The sequence below is a fragment of the Vombatus ursinus genome, unplaced genomic scaffold, assembly GCF_900497805.2.
Source record: "Vombatus ursinus unplaced genomic scaffold, bare-nosed wombat genome assembly UNPS02001419.1, whole genome shotgun sequence".
NCBI classification, from domain to species: domain Eukaryota; kingdom Metazoa; phylum Chordata; class Mammalia; order Diprotodontia; family Vombatidae; genus Vombatus; species Vombatus ursinus.
The window spans coordinates 20,189,396-20,206,619 of NW_020941197.1; the positions used below are offsets into that span (position 1 = coordinate 20,189,396).

At 36.1% G+C, this 17,224-nt stretch overlaps 1 pseudogene; it reads left to right on the forward strand.

Moving 5' to 3' along the window:
• LOC114046434 overlaps positions 1-16,938 on the forward strand; it is a 43,919-nt pseudogene extending 26,981 nt beyond the window's left edge.
• The last annotated feature ends 286 nt before the right edge of the window (positions 16,939-17,224 follow it).

The window sequence follows — 17,224 nt, forward strand, 5'->3', positions numbered from 1 at the left end:
TGTGTGTGTGTGTGTGTGTGTGTGTGTGTGTGTGTGTGTGTGTGTGGTGGGGGTAGCAAGGATGCTATATAAGAACATAAATGAATAGTGAATGTCAAAATAAAAATCGTCAGGTACTAAGTGGGGGAAAAAAGAATGCTATAGGGCAAGAAAACTAGAAAGTAGAGTATGAGGTCTCTGTAACTTTAGGATCCTATAAAAGGATTCTATCATTTGAAACAGATAATCACAAATCCAAAGAAACTGTGAAGGGCAAGGAATTTCACAGGAGATGAACTGGTGGCCAAAGAAAACAGGAGGCCAACTACCATGGAGAAAGGTTGATAACTGACAGAGACTATTTTTTGATGTCAAGTTGAGATACCAGGAGAGAGAAAAGAGAAGCAGATGATGAAAAAGATCCATGATGGGAAAAGTATTAAAAAATAAAAGGAGAGAAACAAAGTACAAATTTCATTTCTTCCTGTGGAAATCAGCTCCTATGGGCACAGACTCCTTTTTCCTGTTGCTTTAATGTGAATGCCTAGATTAGCTAAATTTAAACTCAGTATACAGTTCAACTCAACTAATAGTAAATTGTTCAGGGCACTGTGCTAGGCACTGGGGAAGGGAGAAAGCTTAGATCAGATTTAGTTCCTGCCTCATGGATGTTCAATTCTAAAAATGAAATAAGCTATTTCTATAGATAACTATACTCACACGCTCAAATGATTCTTTGTTTGCATCCATTTGAGAATTTCTCCTGACAATGGGGATCATAATCTGTTCTTTTTTATCCATTCTATGTGATTCTATTCCATATCCTTCCATATATTCATATCAATAGAATAATGATAACAATAATAATTACCATGTCCAAAACAACCAACTTGGAAAACAAAATAATTATATGAATTCAATTATAAAGATAATTTAAGAATAATTTTGTTGTTATTGTTGAGTTGTTTCAGTTGTGTCTTGGCATTAATTAATTATTAATTAATAAGTATTATCATTAATTAATGCCATTAATGCCATCTTGACAAAGGTAGTGGAATGATTTGTCATTTCCTTTTACAGACCATTTTATAGCTGAGAAAACTGAGGCAAACAGGGTTAAATGAGTTACTCAGAATCACACACCTATTAAATGTCTGAGGCCATTTGAACTCATGAGGAGTCTTCCTGATTCCAAGCCCAGTGCTCTATCCATTGCACCACCTAGCTGTCCCTTTAAGAGTGATTAGACTCACTTGAAAACTATGAGGGTCAACTGATTCAAATTATAGATAACTATTATTAATTCCAATTCCTTTTTTTTTACCACCTTTTTTCCTTGAAAACAGATGGGGATGAGGAGGAATAAAGAAAGAGGAGAAGCTATAATGGAATATGATACAAGAAGAAGGAGAAACAATAATAACTAACAATCATAAAAGATAAATGTGAATGAAATGAACTTACCTATAAAATGGAGAAGACTAGAAGGATGAATTAGAAAACAGAATCCACAATTACAAGAACTCCACCTTCAACATAAAGACTCATATGGAGATAAGATGAAGAACTAAAGTAGAATCTACTTTGATGGCTACAAAAAAAGAAGGAATGGCATAAGCAGGGAAACTACGTTATTTTAAAAGGCCTGTTAGATAAATGTTATTGATATGGTATTGAATGCAGAGACAGCAAGGTGGCTCAGTGGAAAGCATGCTGGGCCCGGAGTCAAGAAGACCTGAGTTCAGATATGGCCTCAGAGACTTACTAGCTCTCTGTGTGTGAGAGAGAGAGAGCTACCAGATTCTTTTAATGAAACAAATATGGTCCTGATACCTAAATCCAGGAGAAAGAAGAGAAAGAAAGTATAGCACAATATCTTGAATGACTGTTGATGTGAGCATATTGAATAAAATATTACCAAAGAAAATATAACCACATATTCAAAAGACTGTATGTTATGAAAAGGTTAGATTTATAGCAGGAATTTAAGGATGGTTCAACAACAGAAAAACTATTAATAACAACATGTAATAACTTAATAACAATATAATATATAACAATATAGTAACATACATATAACAACAATAACATTACATGATTATATCAACAAATGCTGAGAAAGCTTTTTATAAAACATAGCACTTGTGTGTTAAAAAAAAAAACCACCAGACATCAGAGAAACAAATTGACTATTCTTCAAAATGGTAAGCAATTTACCAAAAACTGAGAACTAGCTCTGTGTTTAACGGCTGAAACACTAGAGACCTTTAAACATGTTTAAAGCAAGAGTACCCATTTTCACAAGCATTATTTAATACACTGCTAGAAATGCTATGTATAGCAAAATGATAAAATTGAAAAGTGTCCAAATAAGCAAAATAAATGCAGTTAGAACTAAAAGGGAAATAATTATTTTGGGGGTAAGAAATCTCCCATCATATTTCTCTAAAAGGCACTTATATACAATATATGCAAAGAATTAATACAAATATATATTAATAAGTCATTTGTCCCAATAGATAAGTTATACTTAATAGATAAACAAAGGATATAAATAGACAGTTTTAAAATGAAAAAAAATGCAAGCTATCAACAAACATGAAAAATGCTCCAAGTTACTAATGATAAGAGACATACTGATCCAAATAAGTGAGTTTTTACCTCACAGCTATCACCCTTTAGGATTTGCAAAGCTATATACAAATATTAACTCATTTAATTCTCACAACAAACCAAGTGCTATTATTATCCCCTTTTTATTGATGAAATAAAGGTTAAGTGATTTGCCCAGAGTCATACAGTCATTGTCGAAAGCCACATTGAGCCCAGATCTTCCTGACTCCAGATCTAGAGTTCATCCATATAGTTACCTCAACAAGCATGACAAAAGAATAAAATAGAAGTTGTTCGAGGGGTTGTAGAATGACAGGCACACAAATGCATTATTGCTAGAATGATAAATTAATTCAACCATTTTGCTAATTTGGAATTATATTTAGAAGCTCTATAAGCTGCATATGCCTTTTGACCCAGAAATACTATTAGGACAAGGATGTCAGGAACAGAAAGAAAGGACTTATATCTATAAGGATATTTATAGCACTACTTTTTGTTACAGTGAAGAACCAGAAATGAACATTTCATTTCAGATTGTGGCATATAAATACAATGGAATATTTTTTCACAAATAAAGATATTGCAGAAAATGACAAATTTGTAAAAAAAGAAATATGGAAAAAAAAAACTTGTTTGAAGTAATATAAATTCAATTGAACAGAACCAAGATAACAATTTACCCTACAAGAGAGCGATGTGAGTGAAAACAACTCTGAAAGACATAAAACTTTGAATATAGAAATTCTAACTTAACATGTATGTTAAATTATTTAGCTGTAACTGATCACAAAGCATGTTATTTGCATTGATATGGAATATTAAGTTTACAATAACTCATTTTTAAATTTTGAGCTGCATCATTGGAAACAATATAAAAATTAAAAAACTGAAGAGTACTTAAGACTACCTCCTTAGCTGACAATGACTTGCTAATAACTACTCCTTGAGTTTGGTCAGTCAGTCAGTTCTTATACTCTTCTATCACCTAGCCCATATCTCCTCATCTTGTCCATCAGAATTTTATGAGAAACATTATCAAATCTTAGCTAATATGTAAGTATACCATGCCTGCAGCATTTCTCTGATCTACCAGTTTAATAACCCTGTCAAAAAGGAAATGAGATTAGTATGGAAAAAAAACTATTTTTGATGAATAACATGTAACATTTGTAACATTTTATAATTTTTAAAGTGTTATGTAAGTTACAGTTGTTATTATGAGGAAGCCTTGCTGACTCTGTAATTACTACTTCTTTTCAAAATGTTCCCAGATCATTTCTTTTATGAGAACTACTGTAATTGTCATCCTCTTCCTTTTTCTGAATGGTAGGCCATTTGCTAGTCATTCTGTAGTCCTGCAGCCCGGTAGAACTTCTAACTCCATGATTTTCGAAGATCAACAATGATTTACTGATCACTTTTTCCAGTTCTTCCAGTGCTATGAACATACTGGAACTATGAATATAAATTATATGAACAATAATTTATCTAGGCTGGTTGACAAGCTCACTAGAGACAGGGAGGTACTTTCTTCTTCTCTCCTTGTTCATTTTCAGTTTTAAGTCTGTTACTCTTTGTCTGATCATTTTTTAAAAATTTTTGATCATTTTCATTCCAAAGATCACTCTTCTTTCCCAGGAAACAGAAGGAATATAAGAAATGACCAACTTGTACTATTATGACCAGCAATAGTCTACCCATGATCCAGATGTTGCTTTATAATTGATTTCACATTACCTTATGGGTTTATGTTTTGTTTCCTCAACTAAATTCTATATTCATTAGAAGCAAGTCTTCTATATTTAAGAGAGTGCCTAGTAATAATGTAGACTCCCAATAATCTCTTATCGACTTAATCTAACTATAAACCACAGTTAATAATGACAATTTCACTATGATACAAGGACTGAACTTGTGATCTCCATTGGTGCAGGGAGTAATCAGGTTGAAACCTCCTCTGTAGCTTATAGCCTGAGGGAGCAGCCTAGAGCACTGGGAGTATAAGTGACTTTCTCAGGATCACACAGCCAATTTGCATCAGAGGCAGGGCTTAAACCCAATTCTTCCTGGCTAGGTTGTCAGCTCTCTATTGAGAAGAATTATTCTTTCTTTCTTGTATTAACAACTAATTATTGAATCAGGACCAAGGTTTTTCCCCTTTTCTACCTCCTAATCCAGAAATCAACCAGAGTAGGAAATCTTTCTCAAAGACTTACCCAGGCTAAAGAGCTAATCAAAGATAGTAAAAGAAATTCTATATTTAGGCTAAGTGGATTTCTGTTCATTGTGTTTACACAGACAATCCAAATGCAGAGAAATTGTGGAGTCTCCCTTTTATCAGACAGGTGATATGGAAATTGATAAGTCTCTTTGACCGATACTAAGCTGATTCAAGTCACATACCCAAGACCCTCATAGTAATATAGCCCACCCTCTCATTGTAATATTCATTCTCTCATTAATTGTTAACCAATCAGAGTTGAGTGCCACCCTCAGGAACACCCACTCTTTCAAGGGCATATAAAGTGTGAGCCCACAGCCATGATTTGTCTTTGGCATTTGAGAGTGCCACTGACCTCTTTTATTAATAATATGCAAGCTTTATTAATAAAATGATTAAATTACTCAGAAATTATGTCTCTTGAACTTTTTAAACGCTGCACTACTCAGGGGATTTTGTTTGCAAATGAAGTGACAAAAGCAAGATAAATGATTCCTCTTTCTATACAATGCTATCATGGTGGTTTAGAAAGCTCACAGGCCTTGTGGCCAGTGGACTTGCACATGAATCCTACTTCTGCCAGTCATTGGCTGGGTGACATTGAGCAAATCTCATTTATTTCTGAGCTTGTTTCTTCATCTGTCAAATGGAATAATACAAATATTTGTATCACCAACCTCCTAGGATTATCATACAGATCATATGGGGTAATGTATATAGAATTCGCTGTAACAGTAATGTGCACTATAAATGTCAAGTATTTTTATTATATGCAACATACCACCTTAAAATTCAAACGAGCACTTACGAGATGTGAGCTGTTGTTTACAGTGATCATGGAGAGATGTAGTCTAGATTTGTGCTCTTGACATTTACAAACTGTAGAATTATTCAAAGATTTATAACCCACACAAAAAACCTGGATGAATATTCTTATAACTGAGGAACAGTTTCAGCATAGTAAACATGATATTGAATATTTTTCTTGGAGGTAGGGCGAGGTTATTGAAATATAGCAGTGGTATATTGTTTGGGTTGTGTTTTTGTAAACAAGTCACGGACAAAACACTTCGCAGTGTATCAAGGTAGCAGAAAATGATTAGACTGATACAGACCTATGATCTCAATCTACTTTCAGGCATAACAATTATTTTAAGTGAGACTTCGCTTTTTAAAAACGTAGTAGTGAACTCAATAGAGACAAAAGGAAGCAGTCATATTGTTAACATCAGGTTGCTTACACTTTCTTTTCACTGATACACAATGTCTCTTCAGATTATCAGTGGGCACAATTTCACACTAAAAAACAGGGTAGTGTGCCAGTTTTCCCCCTTTTACTTTCATTCATTCATTCAAAACCCATTTTTTAAACGCCAGCTATGCACCAGGCTCAGTACCAGGTATGATGTTACAAAGACAGAAACAAAACAATCCCTCTCCTCAAGAAGTTTACATTCTCTGGAACTTAATTTTACTTTAGAGAAAAGCCATGGGATCACAAATTGAGAGTTGGAAGGGACCTTAGAAGTTATCAATAACTCTCACTTAGACTACTATAATAGCTTTCTTTTTTCTTTTGCAAGGCAGTTGGGGTTAAGTAACTTGCCCAGGGTCACACAACTAGTGTCAAGTGTCTGAGGCTGGATTTGAACTCAGGTCCTCCTGACACCAGGGCCAACACTATCCATTACACCACTTCACTGTCTCTGTAATAGCTTTCTAATTGGTCTTCCTGCCTCAAGCCTCTCTCTACTCTAGTCCATCCTCAAAGCAGTTGCCAAAGTGATTTTCTAAAGTACAGGTCTGACTACGTCACACACACACACACAAACACAAAATCCATTTAATAAACTCCAGTGATTCCCCATTACTTATAGGACCACATGTCAAGTCTTTTGTTTGGTATTTGAATATTTTCACAACCCGCCCCCTTCTTCCCTTCCTATGCTTCTTTTTGCTGCTTTACATGTAGTCTACAATATAGCCATTATGACACACTTGTGCTCCATGAACCCAGTGCTCCATACCCCATCTCGGTTGTTTCTCATTCCTGGAACGTTCTTCCTCCCAACCTCAGACTCTTCAAATGCATGGATTCTTTCAAATCTTAGCTTAAGTACCACCTTTTCCAGGAGGCCTTTTACAGTCTCATACCTACTAGTGCCATACCCTCTAAAACTACCTTCAATCTACTCTGTATTTATCGTCTATGCAGTGATTTATACATGTTGTCCCCCTTATTATAATGTTACCTCCTTACGGACAAGCATTTTTTAAAATTTATTTTTCTGTGTATCCACATTGCTTAACATAATATTTAGTATGTAGTAAATATTAAAATAATTTTAATGTAATGATAGAATCCAACCCCTTTATTTTACACATAGATAAGGCAAATATAGGAAACATTCATCTTTATACTCAGATCCAGTGAGAAGTTGGGCTCCTAAAGGTTGGCTGGCTACATCTCACCCTCAGGGTTCTAGAGTGCACCTGAGAGGTTGGGAATTATTATCTAATTCTATCATTATCAAACTCCTCATTTGTATGCTTCCCAACCACAAGATTACAGGTTGAGAATCACTTAGTCAGTCAATCTTAAGTAGCTTTTAAAAGGGGTTATTTACTAAGGTGATACATTAAAAACAGTACAAAACATCTCTCCATAGGTCTGTGAAAACTTCTCCCGCAAATACGTATGGAGTCAAGGGGAAAGCAGGCTTATGCTTGGAGGATATGTGACCAGGGGCGACTGCTCACTTCCAGTTGCTGTAAGTCCTTTTCTCTCATTCATAGTGTACTCAATTTTCCCTATACGTGCTGAATCTGGGTCCATCCATGCAGACACTGCCACCAGATCTAGACACTGAAGACATGAAGACACTGATGGGAGCCATTATTGCCCTTAGTATACGATACTAGGACATTGACAGGAAGATGAGAGGTCCAATGTCTTCCAGACCCTTTGAGGCAGACAAGGTCCTCTTCTGGTCAAAAGGGGTAGGGACAAGAGTGGGGCAAGGAAGAAACATGGCCATGGGTGAAGCTGAGGCCTCTCCTTCTTTCCCTGGCAGTTGTTCCTCAACAGAGTGCTGGAAAGCCACATGCTCCATTTTTGGAAAACCCTGTCATTCCAGCTAATTGTGTGCTTTTATACAGGACCCAGAGAAGATAATGAAATCCTATAGCCAACTGGAGGAGAACTTTAGTTTGGTGTCATTTCTCTTCATCAAGTGTTTTCCAAAGACTTTTCACATTTAGTCTAAGATTTTTTGGTTGATTGAGATATGGTTTCATCTAGTTAAGATGCGGGGTTCTTTTTTACTTCAACCTTATATATAGATAAAGGCACATATACATATATGGCATATATATATATATAAAGATAAAGGCACAGAGGTTGAGTAGATTGTTCATATGTTTTGCTTCTATGATATGTTTTGCTCTTATGATATGTAATTATAATAGTTATTATGTAGCATGTTAAAATTTGCAAAATGTTTTGCATATAATTATGAATATCAAATGAAATAGTATTTGTAAAGCACTTAGCACAGTACCTGGCAAATAGTAGGTGCAAAATAAATGCTAGCTATTATTATCATTATGAATGATAAAAATATTACTATTAATATTATTATTATCTCATTTGAGTTTCACAACAACTCTGTGGGGTAGGTACTATTATTACCCCTGTTTTACAGATGAAGTGACCCTGTGGCCAAGATCACACAGCTCTGAAGTATTTAAGGTAGGATTGAACACATATCTTCCTGAAACCAAATCTAGTTCTCCATCTGCTACACCACCTTAACTATGTAAGTATCTTTCACTTTAATAATGGTTAATGTTTTGCTGTTCTTATTCCTAAAGCTCATCTAGTCACTTCAATCAATCAGTCATTGAAAATTTAACAAAAACCTTCTACCTATGCAGGGCTGTGCTGAACAACGTCAGGAGACAGAAATGAAAGGAACACAGATGCTGCTCACATGGAGTTCATCTGGTAGAGGGTTGGGAAGAGGGAATGTGATGAACATAGACAACTATGAGAAAATGATACAGGACAATCCAAATGCTAAACCATGTACTAAATGGGCTACAAATAGACTAGAAGCAAACATTAGCACCAAGGAATGTTAGACCTAGAAGGATATTTCAGACATCATTTAATTTGGCCTTCTCATTTTACCCCAAACAAGAATCAGCAGTTTGCCTAAAGTAAGTTGGTGAGTTAGTGTACCAGCTAGGGCAAGGGTACAGTACTTCTAACTCCCAGGGCTAAAATTTCCAATAGGCAAGAGTACTTCATCACTAATTATGAGCTGATAATTTAAAAAAAAAATTAAAAAGAATACTTAGCTTTGGGGTTTTCTATTATGATTTCTACATTCAGCATAACTCATACTAGTAACTACCAACTTAGTTCATTTAAAGAGTTACAAACACCTGCTGGCTTTAGCAAACTATCAACATTGTTCATAGAATTTTTTTTCCATTAAGCAATTAATTTAAATCCAGATTGTTCTGACCTCTGGGCCCTTTGGAGGGTGCTTGCTTCTCATTCGTAATTTAATTTTGCAAGTGAATTTACTGTCGGTATGTTGGACTTGGAGCCCTGAGGACAAGGAATCTTCTTTCTACCAAAATAATAAGTAAAGCATGGCCTACGTTCCCTACGTCCACAATAGACAATATGGAACATGCGTAAACCAAAGACACTGCTTTTATCTTCCTCCTCAATTCTTCTATTATTTCTTTCATTTTCCTTCTCTCTTTTTTCTCTCATTTTATTCTCTCTCTTTTGCTTTTGCTTTATTCCTGCAAGGTGGCACACTGTTCTTGGGATTTTAAATGTCTACTGGAGTCCTGATCTATGTTGATCTATTCATCAAAAGAGATAGCATATAAACAGGGCTTTGCAAGCTCTCAATCGCTACTTAAATGTCAGCGAGTAATATAATGATGTTCTTGCCTAAACTAAACATATTTGAGGTTTGATCAACAAGGATCAGGCCTAAAAAGAATGATACTGGACAGGTCTCCCAGCTTTTTTGTTCTTCACCCACTTTCATAATAGTCTTGAGTGAGTGTCAACGAGTTTCGAAGGGAGCTGTACGGGATCATAGAAATTTTCTAATTCAATTTTGTAATTCTGCATGGGAAAATTGAGACCTGGGAAGATTAAAAAACTTATTCAAGGTCTATAAGTCATAATTAGTTACCTGAAATGGAAACTTAAATCCTCTGACTCCAAAACCAGTACTCATTCCACTACAAATGAACTTTCTCTTAGTACAAATATGTTCCTCCCTCAGAAAAGGTCACAAACTTTTTGCACCCACCTGAGTTTACAGAGCACCTTCAGCAACTCAAGCCATATGTCTCATGCACTATTTTAGCACACAGTTGTTTCATTTAAATATAGCAATAACATTAATTTAGTTCCTTTCAATAAACATGTATTAAATGCCATTATATGTAAAGCACCATCTTTGGTGCTATAAGAAATACAAATAAGACACAGTCCCTACCCCCAAGGAATTTGCACTTGACTGGGGGAAATTGAGCAGAAAGAACTATACTACAAAGCAAAACTGAAGTATCCAAGAGGGACACACAAAAAAAGATGCTATTAGAGTTCTAAGAAGGGACAGATAATTTCCAAATTATGGCATTTATGACACTTCTTACCTCTTTGTCTCTTTTCTTTCTGCTTCTGTTGATTTTTTTTTCTTTCATTATCTCTAAGTTGCCACAAAGTCCTAATACAATGACTTATTGTACTGAGGAGGTAGCCCTGGTTCTCAAAGATTATGCCATCAAGTTTTACCATGTTAGTTATGCCAACTTCCAATATGATCCTGGCAATAGATTAAGTCTGCTGATCAAATATTGATGCAGCTAGGTAAAAATAAGTGCATTGTTTTTATTTATAGAAATCCAGGAAACAAAGAAAAAATATCAAATGGTCCTCACTCATGACTACTTTCCTTTTATTCCTGCAATGATGGAGGAATGGCACAAAAGGCATAAAAGGATGGCAAGAATCATAGTTTTTACACCACACATGAATGTAAACTTTTAACTGTTGATACTCTAAAATAACTATTTGCTGTCTGCTAAGATATGGCTAGTTCAATCTTTTTTTTTCTTTCCAATATTCAGTGTTGGGAGATACATTGGGAAAAATAAAAATAATTCTGTAAGCACTCCAACATGCTGCCAACATAGCATATACTTATATTATCTTCTATTCAACATATTGCCCCCTATAAGTTGTAAGCTTATTATAATCAATTAGTACAAAAAAATCTCTCAGATTTCTCAGATAAAGATTTGATATCCAAGATATATGGAAAATTAACAGAAATATATGAGATCAAAAGCCATTCTCCAATATATATGTTCAATATATATGAACAAGCAGTCACTTCTCAACAGAAATTACAAACTTTTAACAACATATGAAGGAATGTTCCAAATAATAAGAGAAATGCAAATCAAAACAACTCTGAAGCTTGACCTCTACACAGCAAATTGGCAAAGATAGCAAAAAATGGGAAGAGTCAATGTTGAAAAGGATCAGTCATGCTAATGTATTGTTGAAAGAGCTGTGGATTGGGACAACAATTCTGTAAATTTTGACTGTAGCTAAAATGTCCATACCATTAGACCTTGAAGTTAGTCTGATATGCCAGTTAGTCTTATGCCAGAGAAGTCATTGACAAAGGCTCCATATACAATAACATATTTATACTAGCACCATTTATGGTATTATTGTTATCCAACTTTCATACTCAAAGATGACCAATGACATCACAATGTTGGAGTTGAAGTTGTGCACTGTTTGTTGTAGCAAAGAACTGAAAACCAAGTAGATGCTTATCAAATGGGGAATGGTTAAAGAAATTCTAGTACCTGGATGTGTTCCAATGTTACTGTGCTATAAGAAATTGTGAATATAGATAAGTATGAAAAGACATATGAAATGTGCAAAATAATGTAAACAGAGCCAAGAAAACACTATACTCATTGACTACAACAATGTAAATGGAATGAGCAACTACCAGAAGAAAACTACTGAAAATGAACATTGTAAAATTGCAAAACGCAAGCTTGGCCCCAAGAAGAGATATGAGAAGTCATTTCCCTTCAAGTCCTTCCCACAGATTGGGGTGGGAAGAGCCCACAGATATGGAACATTGAATATATTGCCAGAATTTTTATGATATGTTAATCAGTTTTGCTGACTTTTCCCCCTATTCCTCTTTTTGTCTTTCCTTTAAACAATTTATTATAAAAGACTGCCCTCTGAGACAGAACAGAAAGATCTGGAGAAAATGAAGTAGAAAGAATATAGGAGAAAATAAGTCATACAGAAACAAAAGATATCAATAAAATTCTATTTTCATAAAGCTAAAGAGCAGTTTGTATTTTATCCTGATGATTTTCTATCAGCTCTAGGATAAAATATAAATTCTTAAATTTAGTATTTAAAGTCCTTCACAATTTGGTGCCAAACTACCCTTCCAGGCTTGCTACACATTATTCTCTTTCACATGTTATACAGTCTAGTCTATTTCTTGTTCATGAAATTTCATCTCCCATTGCTTTTGCACAGACTGGTCCCCATGCCTTGAATGTAATATCTCCTTTCTTCTAACTCTTATGCTCATCAGTTCCTTTCAAAGTTCATCTCAAGTGCTACCTGTTACAAGAGGCCCATCCTGATTCATGCCTACCCACTATTCATGCCTACCCACTCCCCAAAAATGACCTTATATCTATTTTGCATCAATTTTAATGTATTTGTATCATCAAACTACATATTTCCCCTAATTTAATGTAGTCTCAAAAATATGGATTTTTTTTTTCATTTTCATCTTTGTATCCCACAATGCCTGGGACAGAGCAGACATTTAATAAATGTTTATGGACTGATTAATACCCAGCAATCTGCAGTAATTTCCATGAATTAGAAAAGTATAAACATTAGAATAGGATCAACATCATTTAAAATGAGCATTTCCATCTCTGGTTAAAAAAAGAAAGAATGTAAATTATTTTAAATATAAAATACTCATTAAGTTGTCTCATTAGAAAAATTAATGTCTATAAAAATGAGCTAAAGACTTTAATTACAACTCAAATATTGATGATCACCAACTATTATGATGTACTATTACTATATACAATGAAACAAAAGCATAATAATTCAGTTAAAGATAAAAATTTCAATTTAACTAAAAAAAAGAATTTAAGCTTCTGGAGGGAACAAGTTTAATTTTTGTGTTTGTATTCCCAGTTCCTTGCACAGTCCCTGGAATGTAATAGGCACTTAATAAACACTTGCTGAAGTTTCATTGTTCTTATCCAAAGGCCCAATAAATCAAGATGAATTGACTGAAAGAACTGAACCACATTAATATTGAAATTCTTGGGAAACTCAAAATTAATGAAACCAGAAGACAAAAGAAAATTCCAATAAAATAGAAAGATAATTTGTAGGTTTTCCTTCTGAAGGCAAGCAAAGAAATGGGTATAGTTGACAGTAATTTCTTTATGCACCCACAAGCAGTAAGGACCAATGACTGAAAGATGCCGTTTTATTATCTCATCTTTTAGGACTCATGATGAGCCTAAACAAGGAGAGTTCCAAGAAGATAATTACAGATTCTGGACCAATATTTGCTTCTAAAGATGCTAGGATAGAAAGACCTTGAGAAGATCCTCCAAATAAAGACAGTATGTGCATGGCATCAGCATACAATAATACTCAGCCACTTCAAGGCAAAGTTAGGAACAGGGGAGAAAAGAAAAAATATTGGAAATATTGGATATGGGAGATGATTAATGTTGAATAATAAAAAAAAGAAATCAACTACTTCTCAATAAACTTCTGAAAATAGTTACTGAAGTTAGAGCATTATACACCCAAATCTCCTGTGTTCATGCATGTCAATGACTCTTTTATTGTAAAAGCCAAAATCAACCTCAAATCATTAAAAAAAAGATAATTATTATTAAGCTAGAATTCTAGGTATGCTTAAAGATCATCTACTTCAACTCCCTTATTTTACATATAAGGAAACTAATTGCATATTTCCTTCCTTTCTGTTTTCCCCATTTATACTTTTCTCTTTCCTTTCACACTGTCCCTCCTCACCAGTGTTTTCCTTCTGACCACCATCTCTCTCAATCTTCCCTCTCTTTTCTTTTCCCTTTCCCCTCCTGCTTCCCTGTAGAGCAAGATAAATTTCTATACACAACTGATTGTGTATGTTATTTCCTCTTTGAGCCAAATCCTGAAACTAAGGTTCAAACAATGCTCATCCCCTCCCTTCTTTTCCTCTGCTGCAACAGGTCTTTACACCTCTTCATGTGATGTAATTTACCCTATTCTGCCTCTCCCTTTCCTCTTCTTGCAGTACAATCTTTTTTCACTCTTTAATTTTTTTTAAATATCATCATTAACCCCATTGCTTAGCCAAAAAAAAAAGAGCTGTTAAAGTAAATTTGAGAATTATCAGCAGAGATGGAAATCGAACTCATAGGCACCAATGAGATCACCAAGTGAAATAATATAGAGGGAGAAGAAGGATGGTGCAGGACAGAGAACCCCATGAGCCTCCAAAGGCTGGCTGGTGTGACCTATTTGAAGATCCAGCAAAGGAGATTAAGGAGAAGTCAGTTAGGTAGAAGAACCAAGAGAGAGTAGTAGCATGAAAACCTAGAAGAGAGTATCAAACAGAAGAGAGTCACCAGTAGTGTCAAAAGCTGAAGAGGGGCAAAGAAGGATAAGTTCTGAAAAAAAGTCATTAGATTTGGCATTAAGAGGTCTTTTTGACTTTGGAGAGAGCAAAGTCAATTGAACAGTAAAGTCAGAAGTCAGACTGCACAGAGTTAAAAAGAAACAGGGAACATGGCCTCTGTTTTCTTAATAAAGTATGAGTTGAGGTGCTTAGGTATGAATGTGGGGGAGGAGGTAGTAAAGGAAGCTTGAGGCAAAGAGATTAGATTTTTGGGAAATGGGAAAAATCATAAATTTGGGAGCAATAAAAGGATTGTCATGCTTCATCAAAGACAAGTAGAAAAGAGATAACATAAATTTGCAGTGGACCCAGTGAGCATGGTTCCTGTCTTTCACACTATCCATTAATGGATAACATATTTAATGGGAGTAATACGGTGTTGGTGTTTGACACCCTGTGAGTGGCAATCAGACAAGGGAAACAGCACTTGTCCAGTGCATGGTATATAGTAGGTAGTCAATAAATACTATCTGATTGACTGATTCAAGAGTAGAGGAAATTGATGAGTTGAACTGGTTAGCTAAAGGGTCAAGACTGGGAGCATGGCAAATAAAACCAGAACAAAGATCATGGCCATAAAATGTACTGAGGAGTGGAGGGATTAGAGGTCATGGTAAGGACCCCACATAAGTTTAGGAGGAATAAGGCAGAGTAACAGATGGAATGAAAGGGGGTTATTGTCAAATAAAACTTTTCAGTTTTTGATCATGGAAGAGGAACAATTATGGGCCATGTCAAGACCAAGGGTGTGACCATCACTGTGCATCTGAAGCTCTGTAATCGAGTTCTTGGGAGTTGAAGAGGTTGATAAGGTGGGAGTTTAGGGTATGTAATGTAATCCCCTAGTGCTCTATAATGGCACTCTAAGTGTGGGGTAAAAAACAGGGTGGGAGCCTGGCATTGAACTCTTTGAGAAAGGATGGAAAATTATCTGAGAGCTAGTAGATAAAAGCTGCTAGGATCTAATGGGTGATAAACTTGAACAGGCTGGAAAAAAAGTTACTGAGTGATGAAAGCAAAGAAAAAGTCTGAAGGACTTCAGGATCAATGCCTTTGGAGCAAGAGCTGGAACCAGAGGTGTCCACACCCTCATTGCCACCCTCAGCCTCGCCATTCCTTTGTCCATTTTCAGTGAAGTGCCCCAGGCACAGTCGCTCCTAATCTTCAAGCTCACTGCAGACTTCCTGGATGACCCAGACCCTGGCAAGGTCAACCTAGAAGTGGGAGCATATCGCACAGATGATTGGCAGCCCTGGGTTTTGCCAGTAGTGAGAAAGATGGAACATCAGATTACTAGAAATGATGCTCTAAACCATGAGTATTTGCCTATCTTGGGATTGCCAGAATTCTGAAACAATGCTTCCCGCACTGCTCTTGGGGACATGTGCAGGCTTTGCGGGTTCCCTTCGAGTTGGAGCCGAGTTCTTACGCAAGTGGTACAATGAAACAAACCATGCAGCCACTCCTGTCTACGTATCTTCTCTAACCTGGGAAAATCATAATGGTTTGTTTGGTGCTGCTGGCTTTATGGACATGAGAACATACCATTACTGGGATGCAGCTAAGCGAGGGATTGCCCTTCAGGGCCTGCTGCAAGATATGGAGAATGTTCCAGAGTTCTCTTTGTCTTTCATACCTGTGCACATAACCCCACTGGCACTGATCCAACCCCAGAGCAATGGGAGAAGCAATCTTCTCCAGATTGAAGCACCAGTTTCTGTTCCCTTTCTTCGACTCACCTTATCAAGGTTTTGCATCTGGGGACCTAGACAAGGATGCCTGGGCTATCCACTATTTTGTGAATGTGGGCTTTGAGCTCTTCTATGTTCAGTCCTTCTCCAAGAACTTCAGGCCCTACAATGAGCCTGTGGGGAACCTGACCGTGATTGGGAAAGATGGTGATGACGTCCTACGTGTCCTTTTCCAGATGGAGAAGATTGTGCTTATCTTGTGGTCCAACCTTTCTGCTCAGGGAGCTCAGTAGTGGCCTCTACCCTTTCCAGTCCTGAGTTCTTTACTATGTGGAAAGAAAATGTTAACACAATGGCTGACCAGATTCTGTTAATGAGAGCTGAACTCAGATTGCACCTGGAATCTCTTGGCACCCCAGGAACTTGCAATCACATCACTGACCAGATTGGAATGTTCAGTTTCACAGGGTTAACTACTAAGCAAGTGGAATATCTGATCAATGAGAAGCACATCTACCTACTGCCAAGTGATTGATCAACATGTGTGACCTGACCACAAAGAATTTGGAATTATGTGGATACCTCCATCCATGAAGCTGTCACTAAAGTCCAGTGAAGAAGCACCAACCCAACCAGTCCCACCAAAGCTGCTATTTATCATGTGTGTGTATCCCCCGCTTGCACAAACCCATCATCTACATAGTGTAGTAGTGACCATCAAAGGACTGAATTAAAAGACAGTGGTGGGATACCAGTGTTTGGAGTTGACATGATTTGAGATTGCCCAAGATTAAGGCTCTTCTGCAGACCCATGCAAAAGAACATTTTTGATTTAAAGGCAAAAGAAGAAGAAGAAGAAGAAGAAGAAGAAGAAGAAGAAGAAGAAGAAGAAGAAGAAGAAG